A 27,254-nucleotide genomic window follows, 5' to 3' on the forward strand; every position below is an offset into this window, starting at 1 on the left:
TTCCACTTTTGTTTAATTTAAATAAGGACCATAGTGGTTTTTACACAAACACCATAAATAACCTGCTACAAACAGAAAGGGAGGATACAAAATGCCACAATACCAAGCCACTTGATGGCTCCATGCAAGAATCCCTTGGAAAAATTATACCAGCAATGACACCATTTGTATAGATACTGAGTTTCAATTTGTTGTAGATTACAGTTTGTTGTCTCAGTCCAGGTACAGCAGTGTCTCAATAGATTAACTCACAGTACAAGTAAATCACAGTCCAGGTAAGTTCTGAAGGCAGCTAGCTTAAATCACAGTCCAGGTAAGTTCTGCAGGCAGCTAGCTTGATCAGAACGAAGTCTTGTCCATTTCTCAGTCTGGTTTTCAGCAACACTGGAAATTCTTCCACCCTCATTTTCACCGGCACTGGGACGAAGGCAGGAACTCCAACAATGATGCTAAAGAAAATCCTGTAGCATTCCACTAAGAAAACAACCTTCTGAATAATTTAGTACATTACCTCAAGGTTTTTTTTTTTAAGAGAGAGTGAGAAAGGAGAGAGAGAGAGAGAATTTTTAATATTTATTTTTTAGTTCTCAGCAGACACAACATCTTTGTATGTGGTGCTGAGGATCAAACCCGGGCCGCATGCATGCCAGGCGAGCGCGCTGCTTGAGCCACATCCCCAGCCCATCTCAAGGTTTTTTACATTTGAAATAAGCCTTAATAGTACTCATTACTCATCAGCCTCCAGGTGTGGGAGAACCATTGTAGTTACTGGCCTTGGAAATGATCAAACTTCAGGGATGCTGGTAGCGTCTTCGGCCAGCTGTAGTGTCCCAGGCAGCCCCAGATGGCCCTGGGGAGAGTCCTGGTCTCACACTGCTTCCAGGTCAGGTTTGGATTTGGGATTTGGATTTGGGCGTCCTGCTCCCCAGGCGGGGAAGAGCTGACTGCCGCCGCTTGGAAAGTCCTTGGTGCGCCATGACTGGCTCGTGCACGTGGCAGCCTCCACGCCAATTCACGCACCCTCTGGTAACGAAAAATATTTAGTAGTAGCCTTTTGCTGCAACTTTTTTCCTGATAATCTTTCCTCCTCTGAACTTTTTTCTTTCTGACTTGAGTTCCTGGGCTTCCATCAACATGCCCTAACTGCTCTTGGTTCCACTGGGGTGCCTTCTTCCCTTAGCAATTTACTTAACACCTCTTCCATATTTTCATCACAAAGACAATACAATACACTGAGACAAAACAAGACACAAACATACTCTATCAATCTTCTCCATTTTCTCGAAATGGCCATTTTTCCTCTTGCCCTATCTGCCTAGGGACGAGCAGGTTTGCTCCCATCCTATCAATGGACAAGCAGCTTTTTTCCTCATCACTTACCCCCAAGTGTCTCAGGGCTCCCCGTAATGAGCCACCATCTGCTGCAGTCCGGCTGCAACAAACTGGGGGGGGTGGTGGTGGTGGTGACGAACTTGTGTATGTTGATACAGCAGGAGTGGAAGGCGTTTATTGTAAGACAGGAGCGGTATTTATACATTCCACACAGCTTATCTTAATTAGCATAAACTAGATACAGCAGTCAACCAATAAGGAATCTCCACACTTAATGGTTCACTGGCGTTACTTCACAAACCACTTCCTCTGGCATTTTGCCAGGCACCATCCAGACTTGTTTACAGACTCTAACATTTCTCTGGCCAAATGCCAGGTGCCATCCTGACTTGTTTACAGACTCGAACACTTCATTATAAAAATTCATTTGGTTTCTGAGTGTTTATTTCATGTTATACTATTTTACTAAATTTATTAGTCAAGAAAGTTTTCAGGTGATTTTTTTGGATTTTCTAAATATAGAAGCATGTCATTAGCAAATAGTGATAGTTTGATTTCCTGTTTTTCTATTCATTATGTTTAATTCTTCTAATTGTTTTGGATAGAGCTTCAAGGATGATATTGAATAAAATGGCAAAAAAAGGCATCTTTTTGCTTTTTTTCAATTTTAGAGGGAATGCTTTAATTTTTTCTCCCTTAATAATAATGTTTCTGAGGAGCCCCCACAGAAGGGCCAGGCACAGAGCCCACTGGCAGGGTGGGCTCAGGACTGACTGAGCAGGAGAGGGGTTGGGAGACCCCAGGCCCTGGCCACCCTCCCCCAGCGCAGCCAGCCTTCGGTGCAGCAGAGGGTGGAAACACTTTTCTATGGTGATGAGGCACTGAGAAGCCTAGGCAATAGCGTCAGTGGCAGTGGCAGCAACTTTGTGTCCCTGGCCCACTTGTCCCTGAGGCGCCAACTTGGGCGGCAGGCAGCGTGGTGAAGAATGATGCCCTGAAGCTGAGCCTGAGGGAACAGGTGCCAGCAGAGCCAGCTCTGGCCCCCCTATCTGCAAACTACACACACAACAGGTGCCCCCTGACAGCCTGCTCTCCAGCCCTACCTGAGGCTGCTCAAGCTCCTCTCTCCTGAGCTCGAGTGCCTCATCATCCAGACCAATGTGCTGGTTACCACTACACCAAGGAGCACACAGTTCCTCTACCCCAAGGTGATGGCCAACAAGAAGCAGGATTTCACCAAGGACTTTGTCAAGGCCCTGGAAGATTTGGAAAAGCAACACCAGCTTGGCGAGTGTGCAGCCCCACTGCTGCTGCTGCTGCTGCAGCAGCCTCTGCAGGAGGACTCTCTGTCAGGCATTGGGCGCCGCACTCTTACCCCCCAAGACTGACTGACATCAGTCTCCACGAACTTGAGCAGCTACAGGGGTGGTGTCGTGGGTGCTGCAAATGTCCCCTTCACCTCCAATCCCATTCCCTTCTCCCCGTTACTGCCACCCCCCACCCGCCCCCCATGCACTGGGGCCGCCATGCCTAGCTGTGCTCAAGGATGAGCCACAGAAGGTGCCCGACTTGCCAAGCTTCAGTGAGAGCCTGCGGATATCGCTCATCGACATGGACACATAGTAACAAATCCACGCTGAGGGCAAGCGCCTGCTCAATGGCATTGCAGCCTCCAAGTGCCCCAAAGGCAAACTGGAGCATCTCTCCCTGGAGAAGAAAGTGAAGAGGTCAAGAGCCAGAACACGAGCTGGCAGTCTACCAGGAGCCTGCTGACTGAGCAAGTGGCACAGCTCAAGCAGAACATCCTCAGCCATATAAACAGTGACTGCCAGCTGCTTCCCCAGCACCAGGTGCCCTTGTACAGAGCCCAAGCACTTGGCGCATGTGCGTCCCCCTCCTTGAGGGGCGGGCTCACAAGGGGAGGGAGATGGCTGAGCACCCTGGACTTGGGAGGGTTCAACCCTGGTGACCACCATCCCGAGGGTGCCCAGGACTCGGAGAGAGCCCGGTCCCCAGGGATTCCCATGGGTGCCCTGGGCTTGACAAGCTGGACCCCCTGCTCCTTTAGGGGGGTGGAGCCCATGACCTCCACCTCCCCACCCCCAACCCCCCACCCCACCCCCTCTTTTCCCTGCGCTGCTGCCAGGTGTTGCACAAACCCAAAGGTTGCCCCTTCCTACACACCACTGCAGAAGGGGGCTCTATGGGGCACAGCCTCCTTCCTGCCTTTTCTTTTTCTGTTTTGCTTTTGGAAAAGAGAAGAACAGAGTGTTAGATTCTGCCCTATTTATGTTTCTATTCGTGAACAAATGGTTGTGTGTCCCTGTGTGTTTCCTTGTTTTTTTTTTAATAAATGGGAAAAATAAAAAAAAATATGAAGCCTTTTCCTTGCTCTCACTACCCACTTTTGTTCTTCAAACACCCCTCCTCCCTGCTCTTTTTGTTCTTTGTTTTGGTTTTGCTAGGAGTCCACATTCCTGTTTGTAAACCTTTGTTCCCTGTTTTCTGTTTTCAGTAAAGTCTCCTTACTCCAAAAAGAAGAAGAAGAAGAAGAAGCAAGAGGAGGAGGAGGAGGAGGAGGAGGAGGAGGAGGAGGAAGAGAAGGAGGTGAATATTGTCCATGTGTTTACCATAGATAGTTTTTATAGTATTAAGACATATTTCTATTATACATAGTTTTCTAGTGTTTTGACTATGTATTTAGTCAAATGTTTTTTTCTGCATTTATTTGCTGAGGGCCATTGCCAAGTAGGAATGACACATCGAAATTTCCTTGCCAGCGTACCCCATTTTAAATGGGCTTGCCTTGGAATTTCGCTGTTGACATTGCATGTAAGGTGACCTTGCTCAAGGACCAGGGTGGATCCCAGTTTAGAGCTGATCAGGTCTGAGGAAGTATCCCGCTTCTTGAGTTTAAGGCATTCCTGGTTTAAGACAAGTTTAGGGCATTCCTGGTTTAAGACAATATGGGTTTTAGGAAAGTTGGAGGTTGAAGATTATTGCTGCTGGGAATAGGGTGTTCCTGCTGCTTGAGTTCCCGTTGAGTTCTTGTGAGATTCAAATGGGATTTGGAAAAAAGCCTTGTGGAGTAGGTGAATTGGGCTGGCAGATTTTGGATTTCCCCTGAACATGTGTGGAGGCCGGTGTGAGTTCAGGAAGAAAGAATTGCTGTTTGAATCTACAAAGCTGTGAGTGGCTTGTGATTCAGTGCCGAGCCGAGACATTGGCTTTTATAGAGATAATTTTTTGATTCTTTTCTTTACATCTATTTAATTAAAAAATATGTTTATTGATTTCCATGTATTGAACCAACCCTGCATCTCTGGGACAAAGCCCACTGATCATGTTGTAATATCTTTTTAAAATTATTTTGTATGCTATTTGCCATAATTTTATTGAGAATTATGACATCTCTGTTCATCAGGAATACTGGTCTGAAATGTTCTTTCCTTGATGTGTCTTTGTCTGGTTTTTGCATCAGGTTGATATCAGTTTCATAGAATGAGGTTAGAAGGTCTTTTCTATTTTCTTTTTTTTTTTAAAGAGAGAGAGTGTGTGTGTGTGTGTGAGAGAGAGAGAGAGAAAGAGAGAGAGAGAGAGAGAGAGAGAGAGAGAGAGAGAGAGAGAGAGAATTTTTAATGTTTTATTGTTTAGTTCTCGGCGGACACAGCATCTTTGTTGGTATGTGGTGCTGAGGATCGAACCGGGCCGCACGCATGCCAGGCGAGCGTCCTACCGCTTGAGCCACATCCCCAGCCCCGGTCTCTTCTATTTTCTATTTCATAAAATAATTTTAGAAGAATTGGTGTTAATTTTTTTTACAACTTCTTGTAGAACTGGGCTGAGAATTCCTCTGATCCTGGGTTTTTCTTACTTGTTAGGCTTGTGATAATCCCTGGCTTGTGAGAATTAATGTAATATACTCAAGATTTTATACTTTAGAGGAGAAATGCCTACTCTAACGTTAGCCTGCTTTAGCAAATGTTAGTCCTCAAGTAACAATATTTTTTGAACATTTTTTGTTTTCCCCAGAAGACTGACATCTCCAAGACTCCTTTCTTTAAACATGTATGTGAAAATGTGTGTGTGTGTGTGTGTGTGTGTATGTATCCAATGTTTTGTAATCACTTGGTAAAACTGCATTAAATAACACAGCCATCACATCAATTTGGGAACTTTACTCAAGCTTTTTAGCCTACATCTTAAATTTTTGATCCATACAACACTTTTAGCTATAATTTCTATCAGAGTCTCTACATGGAAATATAATGAGATAAAATATTTTAACACTCTCACTCTCCAATATTATAAAATTTATTTCTAATTAAATTTAATATTATTCATACTTTATATAATTCTCCTGAAATAAACAAAACACAAAGATATCAGCCAAGGGAAGTGACAAAGACTGCATGAGAGCAGGATGAAGATTATAAAATATTTCTGAATTAATATCTAAGTTCCATGAAAAGTTGAATCAATATTTTTCATGTGTGTGTATTGAGATAATTACTACACTAATACATTTAGGTGATTGTAGAGTAGGAGGATATAAGATACTATTGCAGTGTTAAGAAATAGGGAAATAAGAGGAGCTCTATCATGAACATCATGTTGAATTTTGCTGAAAACCCAAATGTGAAGCCTAGGGATGTTTTGTAGAAAGCAACAAAGTTAAGCAAATAGATCATCAGTTTTCTTGCTTCTGAGTACAGACTAGAAGGTAATAGTTTACACACATATTTTTAACAAATTCAATTAAATGCTTAATTTCAAGGGAAACAGGCTGTGGTTGAAGGAACTATCAAGTTCAACTTGCTCAACTGTCTTTAACACATCTATAACCAAGAATAAAAAATGACTATTTTCCATGAATAAAGTCAGTAATAACAAAGTTTTCTCAGATAAATGGCTACACATTGAATAATGTTGCAATATTCATTAACTCTGGTTCTGCTTACAGAATAGTCTCACAGTTCCTGAAAGACTCATGAGTACAAAGAAATATATACCAAGGGCTTATAGTCTTCTTCTTCAAAAAAAAATTCACTTTTTTTCCAAGATTTGGCCATCCTGACATCAATGTGTGGATTCAGATATTTGGGGCAAAGCTGTACTCTGATGATCCGGTTACCTTTTTCTTTTAAAATTAAAAAAAAATTCTGTAGAAAATGTTTACTTTACCTGAACACCCAAAGTCTGTTTTCATTCTTTGAAAGAATTTAAATTGTCTCTGAAGAGCATTTTTTTCTTGAAAGTTTTCAATGAACAAAATCATCCTTTGATATTTGGGTGAAAAATCAGTGAAAATTCCTTTGAAAGTTTGAATACTTCTCAGAAAAAGATAAAATACCTTTCTCTAAATTATTATAAACTGCTCTTATTACAGAAAAGTCAGTAACATAATAGAAAATAATTTGGTATTTATTGATGTTGTCTTTTTTTTTTTTTTGGTTGTTTGTTTTTGGTTGTGTTCCTCGCAAAAAAATGTGAGACCTCTCATTAGACCCTGGACGTGTATGGCTTGTTGTATAAGAAAATAAATTAAACAAACAATCAAACAAAAAAAAACTAATATTTTATGTGAGTGTGTATACTTTTAAAATATATTTATCAGGTTTTTCAACTAAAACCAATTCAGAGTAATGACACCTAATATGAATGGATATGCCTCCCATAGAGCTTTCTTTGTATATGACTGAGAAATATTTGATATAAGCAAAAAATCAAAATATTTTGTCAATAGTATTGGTATTAAGTAATTATTAATGGCAATGAATAGTTTAATTATTTATTAAAACACTAATTTTACAGTTTTTAAAGCATTGACAAAGAATAATGTAAATTTTCTTCATGATGGTGTCTTACAGAGTATATTCACTACACCAGAAGTCCCTGTTCTTCACCTCTTTAGCATCTTCTACTCTCCCTGATTTTTTGGCAATGTTTAACATTTTTAATGTTTTGACTTTTACATAATGTCACAAATATGGCATTTCAGAAAATATATTCTTTCTGGCAAATATAAATTTATGATGCCTACATTATTTTTATGTTTGAGAGTAAATTTCATTTTTTTAAAGTTTTGAATGACCCTCCTGTGTATGGATGTATCACAGTGTTTACATTAATAACAGGTAAATAGCTACTAAAGTCTCTCTTAGCTGCTTCCTGTTTTTGACAATCATGAATGAAGAAGCTATGGACATTTGTATGTGGGATTTGTGTGGACTTAGTTTTTAATTCCATTGAAATAACACTGAGAAATACAATTAGTGAACCATATTAAGTGTATATTGTAATTTTAAGGAGCTACCAAACTCTCTTCCACAGTGGCTGTCCAATTTTGTGATCTCAACAGCAGTGTACAAGAGTTCTTCTTGTCCACATCTTTGCCAGCTCTTGATATTGTGAGGTTTGAAATTTTGTAAATTTTATAGGTGTGTTTAATTTGTAATTTATTAATGACATATAGTATTCAGTATTTTTTTCTATGCTTTACAAATATATAGTTTGTTTTCTGAAGAATATATTTATTTTTTTCATTCAAATGTAAAACCATTGTATTAGGGTAATACCAAAATACAATAAAATATACATATATAATTCATATTTTGTCATATTTGGACATACCTATTTACCAATATAACAGGACCACAATCAAGTTTCTTACATTGAGAGTTTATGCATATGTTTCTTGGTGCCCTGTTGTAATTTCTACCTCTTGTTGTAATTTCTCCTCCTCCTACAGTGGGGCGAGGAGGCGGCTGGCAAACCAAACCAAAACAAAACAAAACAAAAAAACAAGCAAAAAAATGGACTGACTTTGTATTGTGATACATGATACAGTAAATTGTAAATCACACAAATTAATTGTGAGAGCCTTAGTCTGCATAGATGGTGACCTTGGGACAATCAGTCATTCCTCAAACTTAGTGTACTCATCTGTAAGATTAGAAGTCTTCCAATAAGGACTCAAGATAATGGAAAGATAAGGACAAAGTAAATAATGAATGTCTGACACAGAGAAAGCTATTGAATTCTGTTATCCAGTGTTACCATCCAAGCTTTATTCTGGTGATGCAGAGTACATGTGGGTGACTACAACTCCATAGTTTCTTTATTTTTATTATATTTTATTTGTTATTTTTAAATATTAATAATGATAGGAAATATTTTGGAATATTATGCATACAGTGAGTATAACTCATTGTAGTCAGAATTCTATATTTGTGGTTCTACATAATACAGTTACTCTGGTCATCTGTTCAAATACAAAGATAAGAAAGTTATGTCCAAATACATAGTTCATTTCTGTAACCTCTGGCTATAATTGTATAGACTTCAGTGTTTTCATGATTTTTTTTTCTTATTGGTGTTATTGAGGTTTAATTCTCATAAGAGTGCCCATCAAAAATTAAGTATTGACATTTATAATTTTGTGGTAAAATTACCTCAATTATCTTGTTTAAAACATTTAAATAACTGATTTAATTAATTTAATCTGTTAATCAACCACTTAAATGCCTTCCACGTCCCTGGCAACAAACTCTCTCCTTGCTAACTCTATGATTTTCTAATTTTGGATATTTAATATAAGTGTAATTATCTCTCACCCATACAATCAATAACTGATTTCTACATAAATGGATTAAGAAATAATCTGCTAATGTGCCCCTTTGGATGACATCCTAGGAAGAGACCCTTGTGGTAACCACATGGAGCTATGCACTTGAAGGAACTAACAGTCCATTTTGGGTTCAATGTGCCTTGGTCTCTGGCCAATCTAGATGGACATGTGCTTGGTGAAGTAGCAAATAGGGTGTCATATTGCAGAGGTGATAATCTGTTATGTGGACACAGAAGTATGGGGATGAGTGCTCATTGGAAGTGGAGTCTTCAGGGCATGAGTCCCAGAGAGATCTCAGCCTCTGGAAGCATAGGCTGTACCTATACCTGCAGGTGAGTACTGTACAGTAAGTTGGCAAGGATGGAAAAAGAAAACCTGTTACCTGGGGGCTTCCATGCCTCCTTATCCTGAAGAGCAAAGTATGAATGGGATTTGGCAGAAAACTCTTATATGTATGGTTAGTATTATGATGTGCTAAGGTATCACCTAGCATGCATGGGCATGTAAGAACAGAAAAGAATGGAGTCAGAATCCCTACATCAATTCATGTACACATACACACACACACACACACACACACACACACACAAACAAACAAATACACACATACCCTAAAAATATATCACAGAACTGAACACAAAACTAAAAAACTACAAAATTTTAGGAAAAAAACAGGAATACATCATTTTGGCCTCATATTTAGTAGTCGTTGCTAATATAAGGCACCAGTAAAGCAATAATGGAAGTAATAAGTAAATTGAACTTTACTGAAAATAAAAGCTTCTAAGCATCAAAGAATGCACTAAGAAATTGAATTGATAACTCAGAGAATGGAAGAAAATATTTGTAAGTCATAGAATATAACTCAGAAATGACTGTTCCCAAATATAGAAAGAACTGTTACAACTAAACACAAAGAAAATCCAATAAAATGTATCCAAAGACTTGGATGTGCACTTCTCTAAAGATCATTATGTTTGCAAAACAGTAATCATCTTATCATTTATCATTAAGGAATTGCAAATCAAAGTCATAACAAGAGACCACTTTATGGCTAGAAGGCTACAATAAAAGACATGGACACACTGTGACCTGGGGGAAAAATGTAAAGAATGTGCCTACTTTCTAGTACAGTCTGGTAACTCCTTCCATGTTAGTCACAGACTTACTAAATGACCCAGCAATCCTACTTTAATTGTACACCCAAGAGAAACAAAGGTATATGAGTATTCACAGCAGCGTTATTCAAATAGCCAAAAAGTACAAGTGACTCAGTCAACTAACAATACAGATTAATATATATGGCACTTCCATCTAATGGAATGTTGTTCTGCAATAGAAAGGAATGGAATACTGATGACATGCTATTATATGAATAAGCCTTGAAAATATTAGGCCATCTCAAAGAAGCCAGTCATAAAAAAGACAGGGTCTCACTTAAGGCTCTGATTTTATCCTTGATGAAGGAAGAGTCACTAGGTACTTTGTCCCAAGTGCAGACAGCCACACACCTCTCTAGGCACAGTTAGAGAAAGGTTTACTGAAAAGTTCTAAGGTGAAGCCAGGTTCTCAGCATGCTTTGCATGGTTCCTCCCCAAAGTTCCCTGATGTCACAATTCCTTTCAACACCTATTCTTCTAGTAGATCCTCCAGACAGAAGGCAGCATCTTCCAGGATATTTCTTGTCATGCCATGTCATTGCCCAGCCCAAACTTCTCCATTCCTGCCTTTCTCTGCACCTTGCCAGAGAGCCACTTTCAAGGTTGCCAGAGATCAATGCTCTAAGGCAGAAGGCCCTATAGCCTCTAGGAGGTGCTCTTCTTAGAGTCATGGGCTAATGGAAGAGAGGGGACTCAGGAAAAAGTGCATCATGTAATTTATATCACAGAATTTTCCTATGGGTATGTAAAGTATATACATATTTTGAATAGAGGTTTACATGTCCCAAAAGAAGGTGTCATTTCTTATTTTCAGAAATCTGTCACTTTAAAAAAACTCTAATAGAAGGCCACATTTGTCATATTTATGACCTTCATTCAGTTGTATGTTGAAAACAAAAGTTGTATGTTTTCCTCTGACCCAATATTAATATCGATAATGGCATAATGACTTATTCAATCAAAATTTCAGGCAAGGATTTATGAACAACTTGCCATAACCAACCAAACCCTCCCAAATGAATCCTCATATTAACACCTCACCAGGATGGATATCCCAGCATGTGGCACCATCTAATATACGTATTAAGTCACCTGCCATCCTCACTGAGAACTCACCTCTCTGTTCTTTTAGACTCACTGCTCCTTCACTGGAACCCCTCAGTTGTTTGTTTTCCATTTTAAATACTGTATTGTGATTAAAATAGACATGACATAAAATTTTACATGTTAACCATTTAAAAAATATATATTTTTTAGTTGTAGATGCACATAATAACTTTATTTTTCTATATGTAGTGCTGAGGATTGAACCCAGGACCTTGCATGTTCTAGGTGAGTGCTCTATCACTGAGTCACAACCTCAGCCCTCAAATTTTTTAAATGTAATTCTTTTACACAATATAAATACTCTCAGGTCCATAACATATTTGAGAAATATTGCTATCCCTGAATATATGAATTTAATTCATTTCAGAAAAAATTTTACCATATCTATTTTCTCTATTTTAGAAGAGTAGATGGTGGCCAAGTGCTAGGAAATACTTCTTCAGGCCTTTGGTAAAACCACTATAGAATCAAGGAATCCCTGTAATGAATAGAGTATTTGAAAATAATTCAGGCCTAATAGTTATTGGTTATCTATTTTTGGATTGTATTTATTTTATTTATTTTTTATTTTATTTATATTTTATATTGGTTATTCAAAACATTACAAAGATTGCAGAATCACATCAGTTACAAATCCACATTTTTACATAATGCCATAATACTAACTGTTGTATTCTGCTACCTTTCCTATATCCTCATTATATTTTTAGATTATTATTAGAGGTTATTAGAACATAATCATGGGCTGGGGTTGTGGCTCAGTGGCAGAGCTCCTGCCTTTCATGTGTGAGGCACTGGGTTTGATTCTGTATCCTATATATAAATAAATGAGTAAAGCAAAGTTCAATCAACAACTTTAAAAAGTCATAAATAAAATGCTTAATCATATACCTATAAGTTTCATTCACTTGTACTATATTTATCCACATTAGTCATGTAACAAAAGACTTTTTATTTAATTATGACAGCGTGAATATCAGGAGGAGAATTCCTCTTTAGTTATGAGAATTTTGATTTTTACAATAACAGCCCAATTATTTAGGTAAAGTACATGTAAACATGTACTGTATATATTACTTTTTTAAATACTTCCTTATTTTTCTATAAATTGCCAATTTTTAATATTGTTTTATTTTATTTTACTGTCATTTTTAGAGCTGTAAACAATGTTGGAACCTGATTCACTAAATGCTGTCATATTTAAAAGGGCCCTTCAGGTTTTTATTCTGAAGCTATAACTTTTTATAGGACTGTATCATGTTATTTAGGCATTTCAGTACTGTTTTCAACCTGAAATTATATTATTTTCAGTTTCTTGATGTAAAACATGAACTATACTAGCAACTATTCTCCTACAGTAGTTTGGGCAGAAGTAGTTCTTGATTAATATCAGTGGTGAATAGTCATCCCATTTTATAGAAACTTTGAATGTAGACTGCCATCCACTTATTTAGAGTGAGTAATGTTTTATGCTGGAAAGTAAAAATTATTTATAGGATTGATTTAACAACCAATGTTACTTTTGAGAGAAAACAGATTAGATTTATTGAACTTGTAGAGTTTCTTTTTCAAGGCCCAACTTTTTCCTCATTTAAATTAATTGTGGGCTCAAGTATCATTGAAAGTCTTCACTGGCCATCAATTGTGATAAAGCTACTGTTTATATTTAAGAAGAAAGTTATATAACTGTATTTATTTTAGACTTAAATATATAATCTTCACAAAAGACCTGAAAAAATTATTTATACTTGAAAAAAAGTTTTAACCACTAATTCTTAATTAGGGTATTTTAAATAAATGTTCTTTCTTGGTCTCTATCAGGGAAGCATCGTTCAAAGTGTCACCTCTGGACTGGTGCAGTTTTGGAAAGTATTATTTATTTGAAATGATATAGAAATTGAACATAAATACTTCAAACATGTTATAGTAGTTTAGCAAAGTCATTTTATGTTTATTGAATCTAACAATAACAAAATTTTAACTTATGTCTTTGTTTCTTTATTTCAGTGTCCTAATGATTTATTTGAATTTTACAAAACTCTCCCTGAGAACAAAACAAAGACTAGAACACTCACCATATAAGCATCATGTGTATGAAATAAAGAAGATGTAAGAAAAAATCAGGGACAGAGTGAACTTAAATTATGGTTTTCAACTCCTATAAGTTTTCTGAGAATTGTAATTTTTTTCTGTATTCAAAATCTCCTATTTCCATGACATGTTTAATTGTGTTTCCTGCCTTACTCTTAATATGCTCTAGTTATAACTTTTTTTAATGGAAAAAGTAGCAGATTTTTATTATCATTATCAATGCCAAACAAGACTTTAAATCAAAATCTTTCATTAAGCATAAAATTACTTTCACATTTGCTACAATCACAGTAAATAGGTTTCTTTATATAAAAAGACAGTCTTTGGAATTTAAAGTATCCCCAACTGAGATTACATATTTAAAACTCTGTCTGTTGCTCATATAATAGTGGATTACTCAAATTAAATGTTATACTCTCTTAAATAAGATAAAATGAAAATAATTCACTCATAAGATTTATAAACCATCTTTATTTATAAAATACTATCCTAAGAATTATAATATCATCAAGCTTCAATTGAAGAAAAGTTATAATCACTTAAATAAAAGCACTTATGTAAACTAAAAATGAGAACTATATTACTTTTGAAGGCAGATAAAAAATTATTGTCAAGTTTCTTGTTGTACTTCTGAATGTTCAGTAGCAGACTCTTTTGAAGGTGGAATCCACCCTGAAGGGAACTCACCTCTACTTTCAGAATGCAGGGGAGAGAGGAAATCAAGCTCTGGGGGGAGATAATGAAGAAAATATCATGGTCCCATTGAGAATGGAGGGGGTGGTGGACTTGGTTGGAAAATATTCTTGAGATGCTCCATACATGTTTCCTGGAGGAGGTGGAAGAAAAAAAAGGTCCTCTTCTCATGAACGTACTCCTTGGATTCATTGGAAACAATGGACGTTTGATAGAAGGGAGAGGTAAGAAAGCAAAGCCAGAGTCAGTTGCTTGGTTTTCAGCAGGGAGAGATTAATCAGTTTCATTGGAATCACCAAGATCAACTTGGTATCCTTTCTACTGGCTTTCATTTCTGAAAATGAGGCCCATCCAATTAATCCAAGTGCATCATATTGGAAATTCTGACTTCTGCTTATCAAGATGGTCTACTACCATAATTAGAACAACATCCATCTTGCCTTTGTAGAGGAAGATGTGGCTGGTGGCGGAATCATTATCCTATGGGCCTGTTCCCATGGAGGTGCCAGGGGCCCAGCACCAGAAGGTGCTCTCTGAAGATCACTTCACAAATCACAGCTTGATTCTCTTTTTGAACTGCTGATAAGATGGTCCAGAGGATTCTCTGGGCCCCTTGGCCTCTTTCTCCTCCCAATGGCACCAAAGGTGAGAGTATGAGTGGACTCTTCTTTTCCGAATGAGAAGGTCTTATTTCACATGAAGTTTGACTCAATGGTAAGGAACTATTTGGGGAATTCTGTCTGCCAAAGACTGAATTTGAAACATCAAGCACAGAAGGATATTCTACCACAAGTTTAAATTTGAAATCCATTTCAGTTTATTTTTGTCTATTGAGAGCATTTTGTTTCCTTAAATTATTGAGGTATCTTTCAGCATTCTGAGCTGCCAACACATCATGTGCTTTTTTTTTCATGGTAAATAAAGTGTGCCTGATAAGAACAAATGGTTCTCTCAAATTCTTTAAGATCTTTGTCTTGCTTTCTATAGGTCTCCAGTGGTTTAATTATATGGCTGATCTTTTCCTCCACTTTGGAATGTTTCTCCTCTTGCTCTACCTGGTAATTTTCTTCTCTTATTAATTTCCTTTGGAGTTTCATTACATTTTATTGATATAGTTCCATCATGACTTTAAGTCTATGCTAAAGATTCTGATTTTTAACTTTCAAATTCTGTATTTTCTGCTTGCAAAGTGTGCTGTATGTATACACATGGATGTATAACCAATGTGATCCTGCAATCTGTACACGTGGAAAAATGACAATTTATATCCTATTTGAATCAAATGTATGATATGTCAAGATAATTGTAATGTCTTGAACAACTAATAAAAAATAAATAAAATTTTCAAAAAAGAGAATATAAAAAAAGATGCTTGTTCTGTCTTAAGATTGTTAATGTTCTATAAGGTCTTCCTTTGTTTTACCTACTTCAGATAATAAAGTAAAAATTTTATTTCTTTCTCTAAGCTTTTAAAAGAGGCACTTAACTTAGCAACATAAACCAGTTTTTAAAGCTCCTTTTGGCTGATCTTCTAAGGGAGCACCAATTTCTGATTCACTTTCCATTTCCAATTCCAAGTTACCACCATCTGTTAGCACTTCTCCAAGCACAGGAACCTAATCTTTCATTTGCAGCAACTGTTCATTCAGAGACCTAATGTGATTTTCTTTATTTTTTAAAACTTGTTCTGCATGTACTTTAGAGTGTTCATATGCCGTTTATTAAGGCAATTCAGTTTTTCTTTTCATACTTCAACTTCTTATAAAAGCTATTTTTGACTTTCCTGAAGTTGGGGATTTTTATTCAAAGAATTTTTTTATTGCTACCATAACTCCTTCTTTATTTATTTGACATATTCTCGTTGTTTTACTTTCAGGTATTTGTGATTTGAGGAATTTTGATTTATCTACTAGAAACCTAATTTTTTATATATCCCACTATCAATTCATCCTGTTGATAATGTTTAGTTTTCTCTTCTTGTAGCTCTTTTTCTAGAACGAATATTTCATCCTCAGGTTTAGATACAGATCTATTCAGGTTTTTATATATTGCCACCAAATTTTCTGCTTTTATTGACTCTTTCTCCAAAGTGGCATCCTTTAAAGATGACTTTAAGCCATATCCACAATATAAAGAGCTCTTACAATTCAATAATAAAAGATGACATAATATAAAAAGGCCAAGGATACAAACAGATATTTCTACAAAGATATATAAATAGCCAATAAAACACAAAAAATGCAGTCTCACTGGCCCTTGGCAAATGCAAATCAAGTGAGAAGCCACCGCACACCCACCGGGACATCTACGGTGGACAGTAACAGATGTCAAGTGGCATATGGAAAAACCAAGAGCCTCAGACATTCCTGGTAGGAGTATGGCAATAAAACCATCTTACTGGCAGTTCCTTGGAAGGTCAGAGGTGCTGTGTGACACAGCAGCTCTACCTCTCCACACAGATCCAAAAGAAAGAAACTGCAGTTTCTACACATCTGCGGCAGCATCACTCCTACAGCCAAACCTCCCAATGGGCTGGGGCTAATGAATGCACAGATCCATGAACTGGTGAAGGCCTCATGCAGTGAGAGCTCCTCAGCCACAGGGGATTCAAGGGCCTGGAGGATAAGAGTGAATCCTGTCAGTCACACCCCACACAGCCACAGATGGCTAAGGGACAGAAAGCAGCCTCCCACTGCCTGAGGTCAGGGTGATGGATGGGACGCAGCAGCAGAGCGGCTGTGGATGGCTGACAGGGATGGGGGTTGCAGTGTTCTAAAACCGACTGTGGTGGCAGCCTTGAGATTTTGTGGACACACTAAGCACTGCTTGAGTTTTCCAGCGTGTGGGAGCTGCATCTCACAGAGGGCTGTTCAAAGCCCCACCTGGGACCAGGCCATAGGCTCCCACTGGGATCTGGCCAGACCACTGCCTATGGCCTGGCACTTATGGCCTGGAGCTAGCCTGGCACAGGAGACGCTGGGCTCCCTCCTTAGCCCCACACAGAAGAAAACGAGGAGGCCAAGTCCGCCATCCAGACTCACCACCTAAGACTTTTAAAAAAGACTGGATGTTGCAGAGGCCCACGCCTGTCACCTCAGCAGCTTGGGAGGCTGAGGCAAGAGGATCGTACCTGGAGGCCAGCCTCAGCAAAAGAAAGGTGCTAAATAAGCAGCTCAGTGAGTTTCTGTCTCTAAATACATTGGGTGGGGGGTGGGCCTTGAAGCCAGGTGCTGCTGGGGTGGACACTTGCTGGCTCTGACCTAGGCAGGTCCCTGAGTCAGGACAGCCCCACGGGCTCTCAGCAAGTCAAGACTTCCCACTGCCCCCGAGTTCCCATGTGCGAAGCCAGGAGAAGAAGCCCTCAGCCAACACTGTACCTTCTCCCCCTGTCCCTCATGAGCCCTGGGGTCAGATGTGGGTCTGTGGGGCAGGGAGTGGGAAGGTCCCCTTGGGAGCAGCCTGTGGGCAGCAGGTCAGAAGTCGCCGACAGTGTGCTCATGTCTCAAATACTCCTCAGCCCCCGCCCCAACCCCATGTTGCCTAGAACCTTGGCTCCTGGCCCAGTCCAGCATTGGTCATAGCCCAGCCTGCCTCTGGGCTGCACCCTCCCTGGACACCAGGTCACAGCCCCTGCTCCTGTGCTCGGGGGGCAGCAGCCATGTCCCTCAGTGCTGCTTGACTATGACCCCAGGTCTAGGCACCAGAGTCCTGTTCTGGAGACCACGTGGCTCCATTCCCACAGGTAGGTTCTCAGATCAGAGCCACCTTCCCTTGGAGCTTTCTCTGGGGCTAGGGGTGGACAGAGCAGCACTCTCTGTAGACACCTGCTGGCCAGGCCAGGGGCCCTAGGGGGGGGGGCTGTGAACAGGGCTCCCCAGCAGGGGGTGCCATGTATCCATGTGGAGCCCTCGGCCAGCGAGGTGGGACCAAATTAGAGGACCCCGTGAGGGGACTCAATAAGGCGGACCCAGTGAGGAGACCCAGTGAGGGGACTTGTATAGTATCAGGTGGTGGCTGCAGAGCCCCCAGCCCCAATGCCACCCAGGGTTCCCTGAGCTCCCCCAGCAGCTGGCCATGCTGGCACCAGCTGCCCCCAAGTCTGTAGGAGGCATTTTCGCCCTGATCTTTTTCAGTCATGTCAGGGGACTTGAGGGGACCACACAATGCTGCCCATGAGCCTGGGTCATTCACTCAGATCCCAAGGGCAAGGGAGCCGCCAGTGGCAGGGACCCATGGGTGGCCTGAAGCTGTGGTCCCCTAGCTACTGAGATGGGCTTCTCCATCGAGAGCCACTGAATTTCCCACTGTCTGTCACTCAGCAGCAAGTCTGGGCAAATGGGGAGTCACTTCTGGCTCTAGCCATCCTGAGTCACTTGGACCACAGGGTTTTTTTCTAATTCCTACCCCAGCATGCATTCTTAGGGATTCATCCCCATGGACCTTGGCTGCTGGGATGGAAGAGGCCCTCCTGCCACCTGTGCTGAGCAGGCCCAAGACCAGCTCCTGTTGAACCAGGAAGACAGAAAATCCCAGGAGCACCACCTGCCCACTTCAGCTGCTGGGCCTGAGGGAAGGCAGGGAGGCTTCCACCACAGGAGCCCAGGAAGGAATGTCCCCCAGCTGTGGCACAGATAGCAGAGCCACTGTGCTAAAGATGTGTCCACACCACTCTGCACCAGACTCCCTGTCCCTACAGCCTGGAGCAGCTGTACTCAAAGGCAGGCTGAGGCCAGGCAGGGGACCAGAGGCCCCACTGTGTCTCCAGGAAGGTCTTACTGTCTTTACTGGTTTTGTTCCTGGAGAGACCTGTGTTCTCCTCAGTGTTTAGAGCAGCTCAACTCCCAGTAGCAAAGCTACAGAACCAGCCTAGGTGCCCCAGAGCAGATGGATGGATAAAGAAACTGTGGTCCCTATACACAGTGGAATATTACTCAGCCATAAAGAAGAATGAAATGATGACATTTGAAGTCAATGGATGGAGTTGGAGAAGATCGTGCTGAGTAAGTAAGCCAATTCCAAAAACCAAAGCTGAGTGTCCTCTCTGACATGCAGATGCTGACTCACAATAGGGGAGAAGAGAAGAGAATTTCATTGAATGAGACAACGGGAAGGGAGGGGAGGGACTGGGAGAGACAGGGGAATGAATGGACCTCACTTTCCCATGTTCACATAGGAAACACACCTGCTGGCCAGGCCAGGAACCCTGGCAACAACCAGGGATACCCCACAGCAGGGCAAGCCGCAGGAATGAAAATAACATCCCGTGTAAGTGACATTGCAGGATACACACTGCTGTCACAGGGAGCTAAGAAGAACAAATTCACAGACAAACCTGTGTTCCCACCTATGAAAAGGGACAAGGTGCGATGTCATTCAGCGTTCTCATTAAAGATGAAGTGAGCTCTGCTGGCCTCTGGGAGCCAGTGTGAGGGATCCAACACTCAGGACACCAAAGCAGCCCCACCTCTTTAGTCCTTTGCTCCCCACAGGAATGTCCAGCCTCAGAGGCCTGCGGAGACCCTGCCTATCAGGGACAGGGCAGTTGCTTCTTTCAGTCCCCCTGCTGTCTCCTCCCAGGGGCAACATGAACTCCCTTTGTCCCATCCTGACTTGTGATGTCATGGGTGGGGACAGTCCCAGGGAGCAGGGACAGCCTGCAGCATGTACCTGATAACACAGTGGCCTCAGTTGGAGGAAAAAATCATGAAGGGGGCAATGGAAGATTCCAGAGCTTGGAACAGGGAGGTGAAGCCCTGGATGTCCAGCATGTGCACCTTATCCACAAACATCACACTGGGGACCAGCTCGAACATGCCCTGTTCGAAGTACTTGTTCACCACCTTGTTGATCTCACCTCGAACAGGGTCCCAGCCAGTGCGGGAAATGTCATCTGCTCTCTTCTCCACACTTCAGTTCCCTCCAGACCCAACCCTGCAGCCTGGTTCTCCTACTGGCTCTCTAATCCCAGGCTGGGTACTGGACGCATTCCAGGTTTGGTGTCATCATTTGAAAACAAGAATCATACCAGGTGTGGTGGCACACAGATATAACCCCAGCAGCCTGAGAGTTTGAGGCAGGAGGATCACAAATTGGAGGCCAGCCTCAGCAATTTAGTAAGGCCCTGAGCAACTAGGTTGAGACCCTGTCTCTGAATAAAATACAGAATAAGGCTGGGAATGGGACTCAGGGGTCAAGAACCCCTGAGTCGAATCCCTGTACCCTCATTTAAAAAAAAGAAAACAGGCGTCATCACCCCCAAATGAGACAAAAAGCCTTCTGTGGAGCTATGGGGGGTGCAGTGTCCAGGAGCTGCCCCATCTAGCCCTCAGCCTGATGCCAAGACACCCCACTTGGGAGCCCCAGGGAGATGTGTTTTCATATGCAGATTCTCCTCTGCTGCACCCAGTCAAGAAGCCCTTTTGGGAGCCCTGGTTGACAATGCTCAGGTTAATGAACTTTCCATCAAAGGCAGTTAGAATCCTCTCCCCAGGAAACCTGAGCAAAGAGAGTCAGAGCCAGCTCTGCCTCCGCTCCTAAAACCATCATCCCTTGCAGAATTGCAGACCTGCCTCAGGTCCCAGCCCTCACCTTCCAAAACAGTGCCCCCTGTCATCAGGATGGAACTGTTCCAAGAACCAGTATCTGAGGCCTGTCCTCACCCAGAGCCATTATGCAGGGAGTCAAAACCGAGTTCAGAGACAGATTTGCTCTTGGCCACTCATGGAGGAGCTTAGGCTGCTGTGAGGCCTCAAGGCAACAGTGGATTCATGTTGAACTTACATTTTCAGGGAGTAAAATGGTAATGGGCCCAAGAAGGACATAAAATTGGGGAAGAGCTGGGCACGATGGCACATACCTGTATCCCAGTGGCTGGGGAGGCTGAGGCAGGAGGATCAGAAGTTGGAGGCCAGCCTCAGCAACCTAGAAAGGGCCAGAGCAACTCAGCCAGGCTCTGTCTCTAAATAAAAAAATAAAAGTGCTGGGACAGGGCTCAGTGGTCGAGAGCCCCCGAGTTTAATCACCAGCATCAAAAAAAAAAAAAAAAAAAAGTCCACAAAGCAGCAAGGGAGACCCACTGCCTGGTGTCAAATTTGGCACCGTTCTGAGACCTCAAAGGAAGCAGATCCTGACCTCAGCGGTGCCAGAGCACACAGTGTTGCCACAGCTTCTAAAGAGAGTTAAGACTCAGAGCTGTGCAGTGGGGAGTGCTCAGAACCAGGAGCAAGTAAGAGGCAGGGCCTCAACTCGGCTATGAGCTCAGACTTCACCATGCATTCTTCCTGTGATCTCTGTCTTCTTTGGCTTCAACTCGCCCATCATGGACAGGATGTCTTGTCCCCCTGTAGGAGAGAGGACATTCTAAGACAGCTACCAAAGCCTATCCTCCTGCCTCCTGCAGGTCCCTGAAGTCACTCAACTTGGAAGCCTGAGGTGGACAGACCCAGCACAGCTCCCCTGGGAAGGATGAGGGCCTCCTGAACTCAGAGGGATCCCCTCAAGATTTTCCCCTAACCTGCAAGGATCAAACAGAATCATGAGTGGTGGCATGTGTCTTTAAAAATCCTGGCAATTTGGGAGGCTGAGACAGGAGGACTGCAAGTTGGAGGCCAGCTTCAGAAACTTAGTGAGGTCCTGAGCAACTCAGAAAGATCCTGTCTCTAAATAAAATATAAAAAGGGCTGCAGAGGGGGCTCCATGGGGAAACACCCCTAGGGTTTAAGCTTCAGTACAAAAAAAAAAAAAGGAAACTCTGGCCAGGTAGGAAGAAACATCAATCCCAAGAGTCTCTGTCTCTCTTGGGCAAAGGTCCAAGGGACAAAAAGCAAAACCAGATAGATTCCCAGCAAAAAGCCCATTCCTGGTGGGGAGGAGGAGGCCTCATACAGGATGAAGAGCAAACCTGACTCTCTATCCAGTGATGCACAGAGCAGCACCAGCTGGGAGCTGGAGGATTCGGGGCTTGAGTTCTGCAGAGGCCAGAATCTCTGTGAGGCTGTCTGAAGCCCTGTGAAGGCTCCTACCAGAAACCCCCAGCCTGGGGTGGAGAGTAGTCTCCAGCAGGCTGGCAGGGGGCCAGGGGCAGACCATGTCCAGAGATCAGCTGTGACAGCATTTGGACATTGGGACAAAGGGGCCAAAGCTCATGTCATGCTCAGTGATGAGCCTCCCAGACGGCCTCCAGGAGGACACCATGGCCCTGACCGCTGGTTCCCTGGGCCTTGGGCATGCGCTGGACCAGCAGGGCCTGTCCATGGAGCCTGGCGTGGGATACATCAAGGTCGTTCACCATTCTGTCCTAGATGAACTCCTTCTTCTTGTGGACATCGCCCTTGGGCAGCGCATGTCCTCCTTGGCCTCCAGGGCAAACTATGTGGACTAGGAGTCGCACCTGCTTTGCCTCTGCCAGCAGACCATGGGCACTGGGACCACAAAGAGCTCAGTGAAAGAAAGGTCCCCGCTGCCCACTTAGGGCCCCCAACAGCGCCCTCCTCCTGTGCCCCACAGCCTGGTGCCATGTTGGGCTCCCAGACCTGCCCTGGCAACACCTGAGATTTTCTGGAAGATTCTCTCCCCTTTTTTTTTTACTCTTGATAGAGAAGCATCCAGGGGACTCACTGGAGCCGGGAGTTCGCGCTTTTCTAGGTGGTGATTTATGGGTGAGATGAGGCCTGAGGCTCATCCATGAACCAGGGAGGAGCAGCCAACATGGGATGCAGCTGCATATAGAGGAGGAGCCACCTGGTACTGTCCCCAGGCTTAGGATTCAGGGAGGGACACCAGTGAGATAAGGGAAGATTGAAGATGCAGCCTGGTGCGGCGGGAAGGGACGAAGGCTGCCTGATCCCTGTCCCCCACAGGATTTGGGTCTTGCACACTCTGCCTGATGAAGTCACCAGAAGAGGAAGACAGAGAAAAGCCAAGATGACTTAGGTAAAGGGACAGCTGCTGACCTTCCCCCACCAACCCCTGCTGATCTCAATGATGCCCTGGTCACCCAGGTCTCCCTCTGGCAGACCCTCAGGCATGGCACTGTCCCCAGGGAGCATACCTTCACAGCCCTGCTGTTGGCCTCCAGGGAGATGATGTCCCTGGACTCCACTCGCTCCTTCTGCAGACTTTCAAAAATGCTGGGGTTCAACTAAAAGCAAACCAAACCAGACAAAGGGGGACTCAACCATGATGCATGTTCCAGTTCCTTCTGACCCCAAGGGAAGGAAACATTTAGAAAGAGACCTGAGTGGCCAGTCACAGTGGTGCACACCTGTCATCCCAGAGACTCAGGAGGCTGAGGCAGAAGGATTGCCAAGTTGGAGGCCACCCTCAGCAACTTAGCAAGGGGAGACTCTCTCTCAAAACAATACAAAGCAAAGTAAAAAGGGAAGGCTTCTGGCTCCCTGCTTAAGCACTATGGGTTCAGTTCACAGTACTAAACACGAGAGAGAAAGAGACAGACAGACAAACAGACATCTGAGGTAGACAGCGACCCTAGGAGTGGGTGGGTATGAGTGTCTGTGGCAGGGCATAAGAGCCTGGACTGGGGGCTTAGAATACCAGGAGGTGAACCTGAGGGTGACCATGTCTGCCTGCAGGAGACAAGAGAACGTCACCATTACTCTTCCTTGCCTTGCCTTCAGGGGTTGCAAAGTTGTAGGAGCATTCTCATAGGGACCCGGCTGCCCTTAGAGGGGACATGTGTCCATAGCCACGCCCCACGGCACACCCCAGTATCACCACTACAGCTCCAGTCCTTGGATTAGGAACACCAGAGCTTCCTGCTTAGCCACCCGAGGCTGCATTTGACGTGGCCCATGATTCCGGCTCTTGGGGGCTCAGTCTTCTCATCTATGTCACAGCATCCAGAACCACCCACAGAGGAGTCCAGCTCAGAAGGGGAAACATAAGTTGGAATTTCCCAAAACTGGGTCGGAGGCTGAGGAAGGAGGATCACCAAGGTGGAGGCCCATCTAGAACACATAGCTAGGCCCTGGGGCTGGGTCACATCTCAGTGGCAAAGCACTAGTTCACTATGGCAAGGGCCCCAGGTTAGAACCCCAGGACCAGAAAAAAGCAAATCCTAGCACTGCCTGGCTCCCGGGGCTGTGCACACACATCTCAGGTTGACGGTGGTCTACGGGCCCTGCTCTTCCCCAGGGATGTGCAGTGGGCAAGGACTGAAGTCTCTGCAGGACCCAGCTGGCAGACAGGTTCTGAGGCTGAGCTTCCAGAGAAGCTGCTACAGATGGCCACCCTGTGAAAACAAACTGATCTCTGTCCCAGACAGAGTCCAGAATCAAAGGGAGGCAGTGCGGGACACGACACAGACTAACACCCAGTGCAGGGCTCCCTCTGGGGGAGGGGGACCCCAAAAGGTCAATCCAGAATAAAAGTCGGTATGTGGTGGCCAAAGGCCAGGGGGAGGGACAGCAGGAGGCCATTCATGGGAATGAGGTCTCTTGGAAGGGCATAACAATGTTCTAGAATTAAGATGGAGAGTGTGAACTATGTCATGCATTAAAATCTTGTTGGCCACACACACTTAAAATGGGTGGGTTGTGTTCACAACTGCACCCCAACAGAGCTGCCAGGAGCTTGCAGGGCACAGCCTCTCTGGCCTCCTTGGGGCACTGTGCATACAGGAACAGGGCTGGGGAGTCCCCAGGCCAAGATTCGTAAGCCTCCTTCGAACTTCACTTTTCCACACAACATACCTGAAGTCCTTCTGTCCCAATATCTCATCCATGTTGAAAAACTTCTCAGAAGGACTTGGGTTTTGGGGGGCTGGGTGTACCAGGGATTGGACTCAGGGGCTCTTGACCACCAAGCCCTACCCCCAGCCCTGTTTGGCATTTTATTTAGAGTCAGAGTCTCACTGAGTTGCTTAGGTCCTGGGTTTGGCTGAGGCTGGCTTTGAACTCGAGATCCTCCTGCCTCAGCCTCCCTAACTACTGGGATAAGAGGTGGGCACCACCTTTGTTTTGGAAGACAATTTTCCTCTTCTCCTTTAGCCTATTTTTTTTGAGAATCTGGACAAAGCAGACCAATGGATGGCTCAAATTTCCACTGTGTTCCTGTGTCCTCTCTCCTACGTAAAAGAGGACAATTTTACTCTTTTCCTCTCAGGCATTTTATACGGTTGACTATCCAGATGAACTGACTCAAGGTGTCATTTCTGAGAAGGGCCACCTTCTCAGAACCTCATTAATCTACAGTGGACAGGATGTGGTGAGGGTTTAAAGAGAAAGAGCAGTTTGCGGATGAAGGCCCCACAAGGAAACAGAAAAATAGCCCTTGGAAGAAGTGATCTCCATAAAGCAGTAACTGAGAAACCACCTCAGAGAATCAAAGAACCATCAAATAATAAAAGAGAAAAAGATGGAGAGATTCTATGGAGGATGAAGAGTGGTCTAGAGATAAGAAACTGAGTTCCAGAGAGCTCAGTGGACTCACAGGGGTCACCCAGCACCAGAGGACTCGCATTCACCCTGCCCCTCAGCCAGCACTGGATGCAGGAAAACTGGAGCCTCTTTCTGAGCCTGAGGCCTTGATCTGTATAACAGGGGAAATGAGATTCACAACACCTGCCCACATGGGCACAGAGCAGGGAGGAGCCACAGGTAAATTACTTTCCCAACCCCACAGCAGGGGACCTGGCCATGCAGCAGGAGACAGGTACATAGCTAGTGTGAGTCAATCATAACAACAGTGGATGAGTAAAAACATTATAAAAAAGAAAAAAAAGAAAACAAAATTGTGTCCACTTTGAATTTTTGGGGAGGTGAGGGGGTTTAGTATTGGGAATTGAACCCAGGGGTGACTTACACCTAAGCCCCATCCCGACCCTCATTTTTTTTTTTTAATTTTTTTTTTTAAAGAGAGAGTGACAGGAGGGAGAGAGAGAGAGAGAGAGAGAGTTTTTAATATTTATTTTTTAGTTCTCGGCGGACACAACATCTTTGTTGGTATGTGGTGCTGAGGATCGAACCCGGGTCGCACGCATGGCAGGCGAGCGCGCTACCGCTTGAGCCACATCCCCAGCCCGCGACCCTCATTTTTTATTTTATTTAGAGACAGGCTCTCCCTGAGCTGCTCAGGGCATTGACCATGTTGATGAGGCTGGCCTCCACCTTGTGATCCTCCTGCCTCAGCCTCCTTAGTGGCTGGGATAACAGGTGTGCTCCACTGTGTCTAGCTGACCAGTGGTCATCATGTTGGGGATGAGATGGCAGAAGCAATTTCTTGACTTAACCACACAACTCCCACAAGCAATGAGAAAAGTTACCTCATGAATGGACCTATGTCCAAGCCCTCTACGAGGTGGCCCTTTATACTACACAGTGTTATTCTGAGTGTCCTATATGGCATCAACAATGCAGAGGCCAAGGAAAAAGCAACATAGAGGTCACACCATCTGCCCGGTGCCATAATGCTGAGGACAGGGCTCAGGATGGACTCCCCTTGAGCTGCTTTGTGCCCTTGGCTGTCTTGAGCCCTATGATCAGGTGGCTGATGGTCTTTCTGTAGCCTCCCATGGGGTTCTCTGTCTCACATGGGTTCAGCTCATTCACCTTCTGTTCCTTGGCCTCCTTTATCCAAAGCCCAGGGAGGGATGACCGATGGAGACACAGTGAGAAGTGGGACCGTCCTTCTCTCCACATCCATCTCCTACCCACCAACAACCTTCTCACCTCAAACTTCCAAAGCACAAGAACTGACAAGTCACCTTACAGTAGAACTTGGAGACACCATCACGTGTGGAGAGCAACACTACAGGTAGCGGTGGCCCAAGCCTGCCATCACAGCTCAGGAGGCCGAGGCAGGAGGATGAAAAGCTGGAAGCCAGTCTCAGAAGCTCAGTGAGACCCAGATAAACTCAGTGAGACCCTGTCTCCAAATAAATTCAAACCAGGGCTGGAAGGTGGCTCAGTGTTTAGGTGCCGCAGGTTCAATCCCTGGTGCCCCTCCACAAAAAAAAAAAAAAAAGAAGAAGAAGAAGAAGAAGAGATGAGGGTCTCTTCTGTCCTGACAAATGAGGAGGCCACAGAGGACTTCTCCTGGCAGGTGGTCATTAGGCTCCCAGTGAGCTGATATTGAAATGTCCCAAAGGCAGAGACACATGGCCACAGGATCAGATACTCAGGCCCCTTCCCACTGTTCAAGGGAGGGCATTATCTTATCATGCCATCCCTTGCCTTCTCTTCTCCAGAAACCCAACCAGGACAAGGACACTCGAGAATCGAAGC

At 43.5% G+C, this 27,254-nt stretch overlaps 2 pseudogenes; one reads left to right on the forward strand and one right to left on the reverse strand.

Moving 5' to 3' along the window:
- The first annotated feature begins 975 nt into the window (after positions 1–975).
- Positions 976–19,413, forward strand: LOC144371413 (transcription factor JunD-like; annotated as a pseudogene).
- A 218-nt stretch (positions 19,414–19,631) lies between these two features.
- Positions 19,632–26,669, reverse strand: LOC144371414 (ruvB-like 1; annotated as a pseudogene).
- Between the last annotated feature and the right edge of the window lie 585 nt (positions 26,670–27,254).

This window comes from Ictidomys tridecemlineatus, chromosome 16, assembly GCF_052094955.1.
Source record: "Ictidomys tridecemlineatus isolate mIctTri1 chromosome 16, mIctTri1.hap1, whole genome shotgun sequence".
In the NCBI taxonomy this organism is placed as follows: Eukaryota; Metazoa; Chordata; class Mammalia; order Rodentia; family Sciuridae; genus Ictidomys; species Ictidomys tridecemlineatus.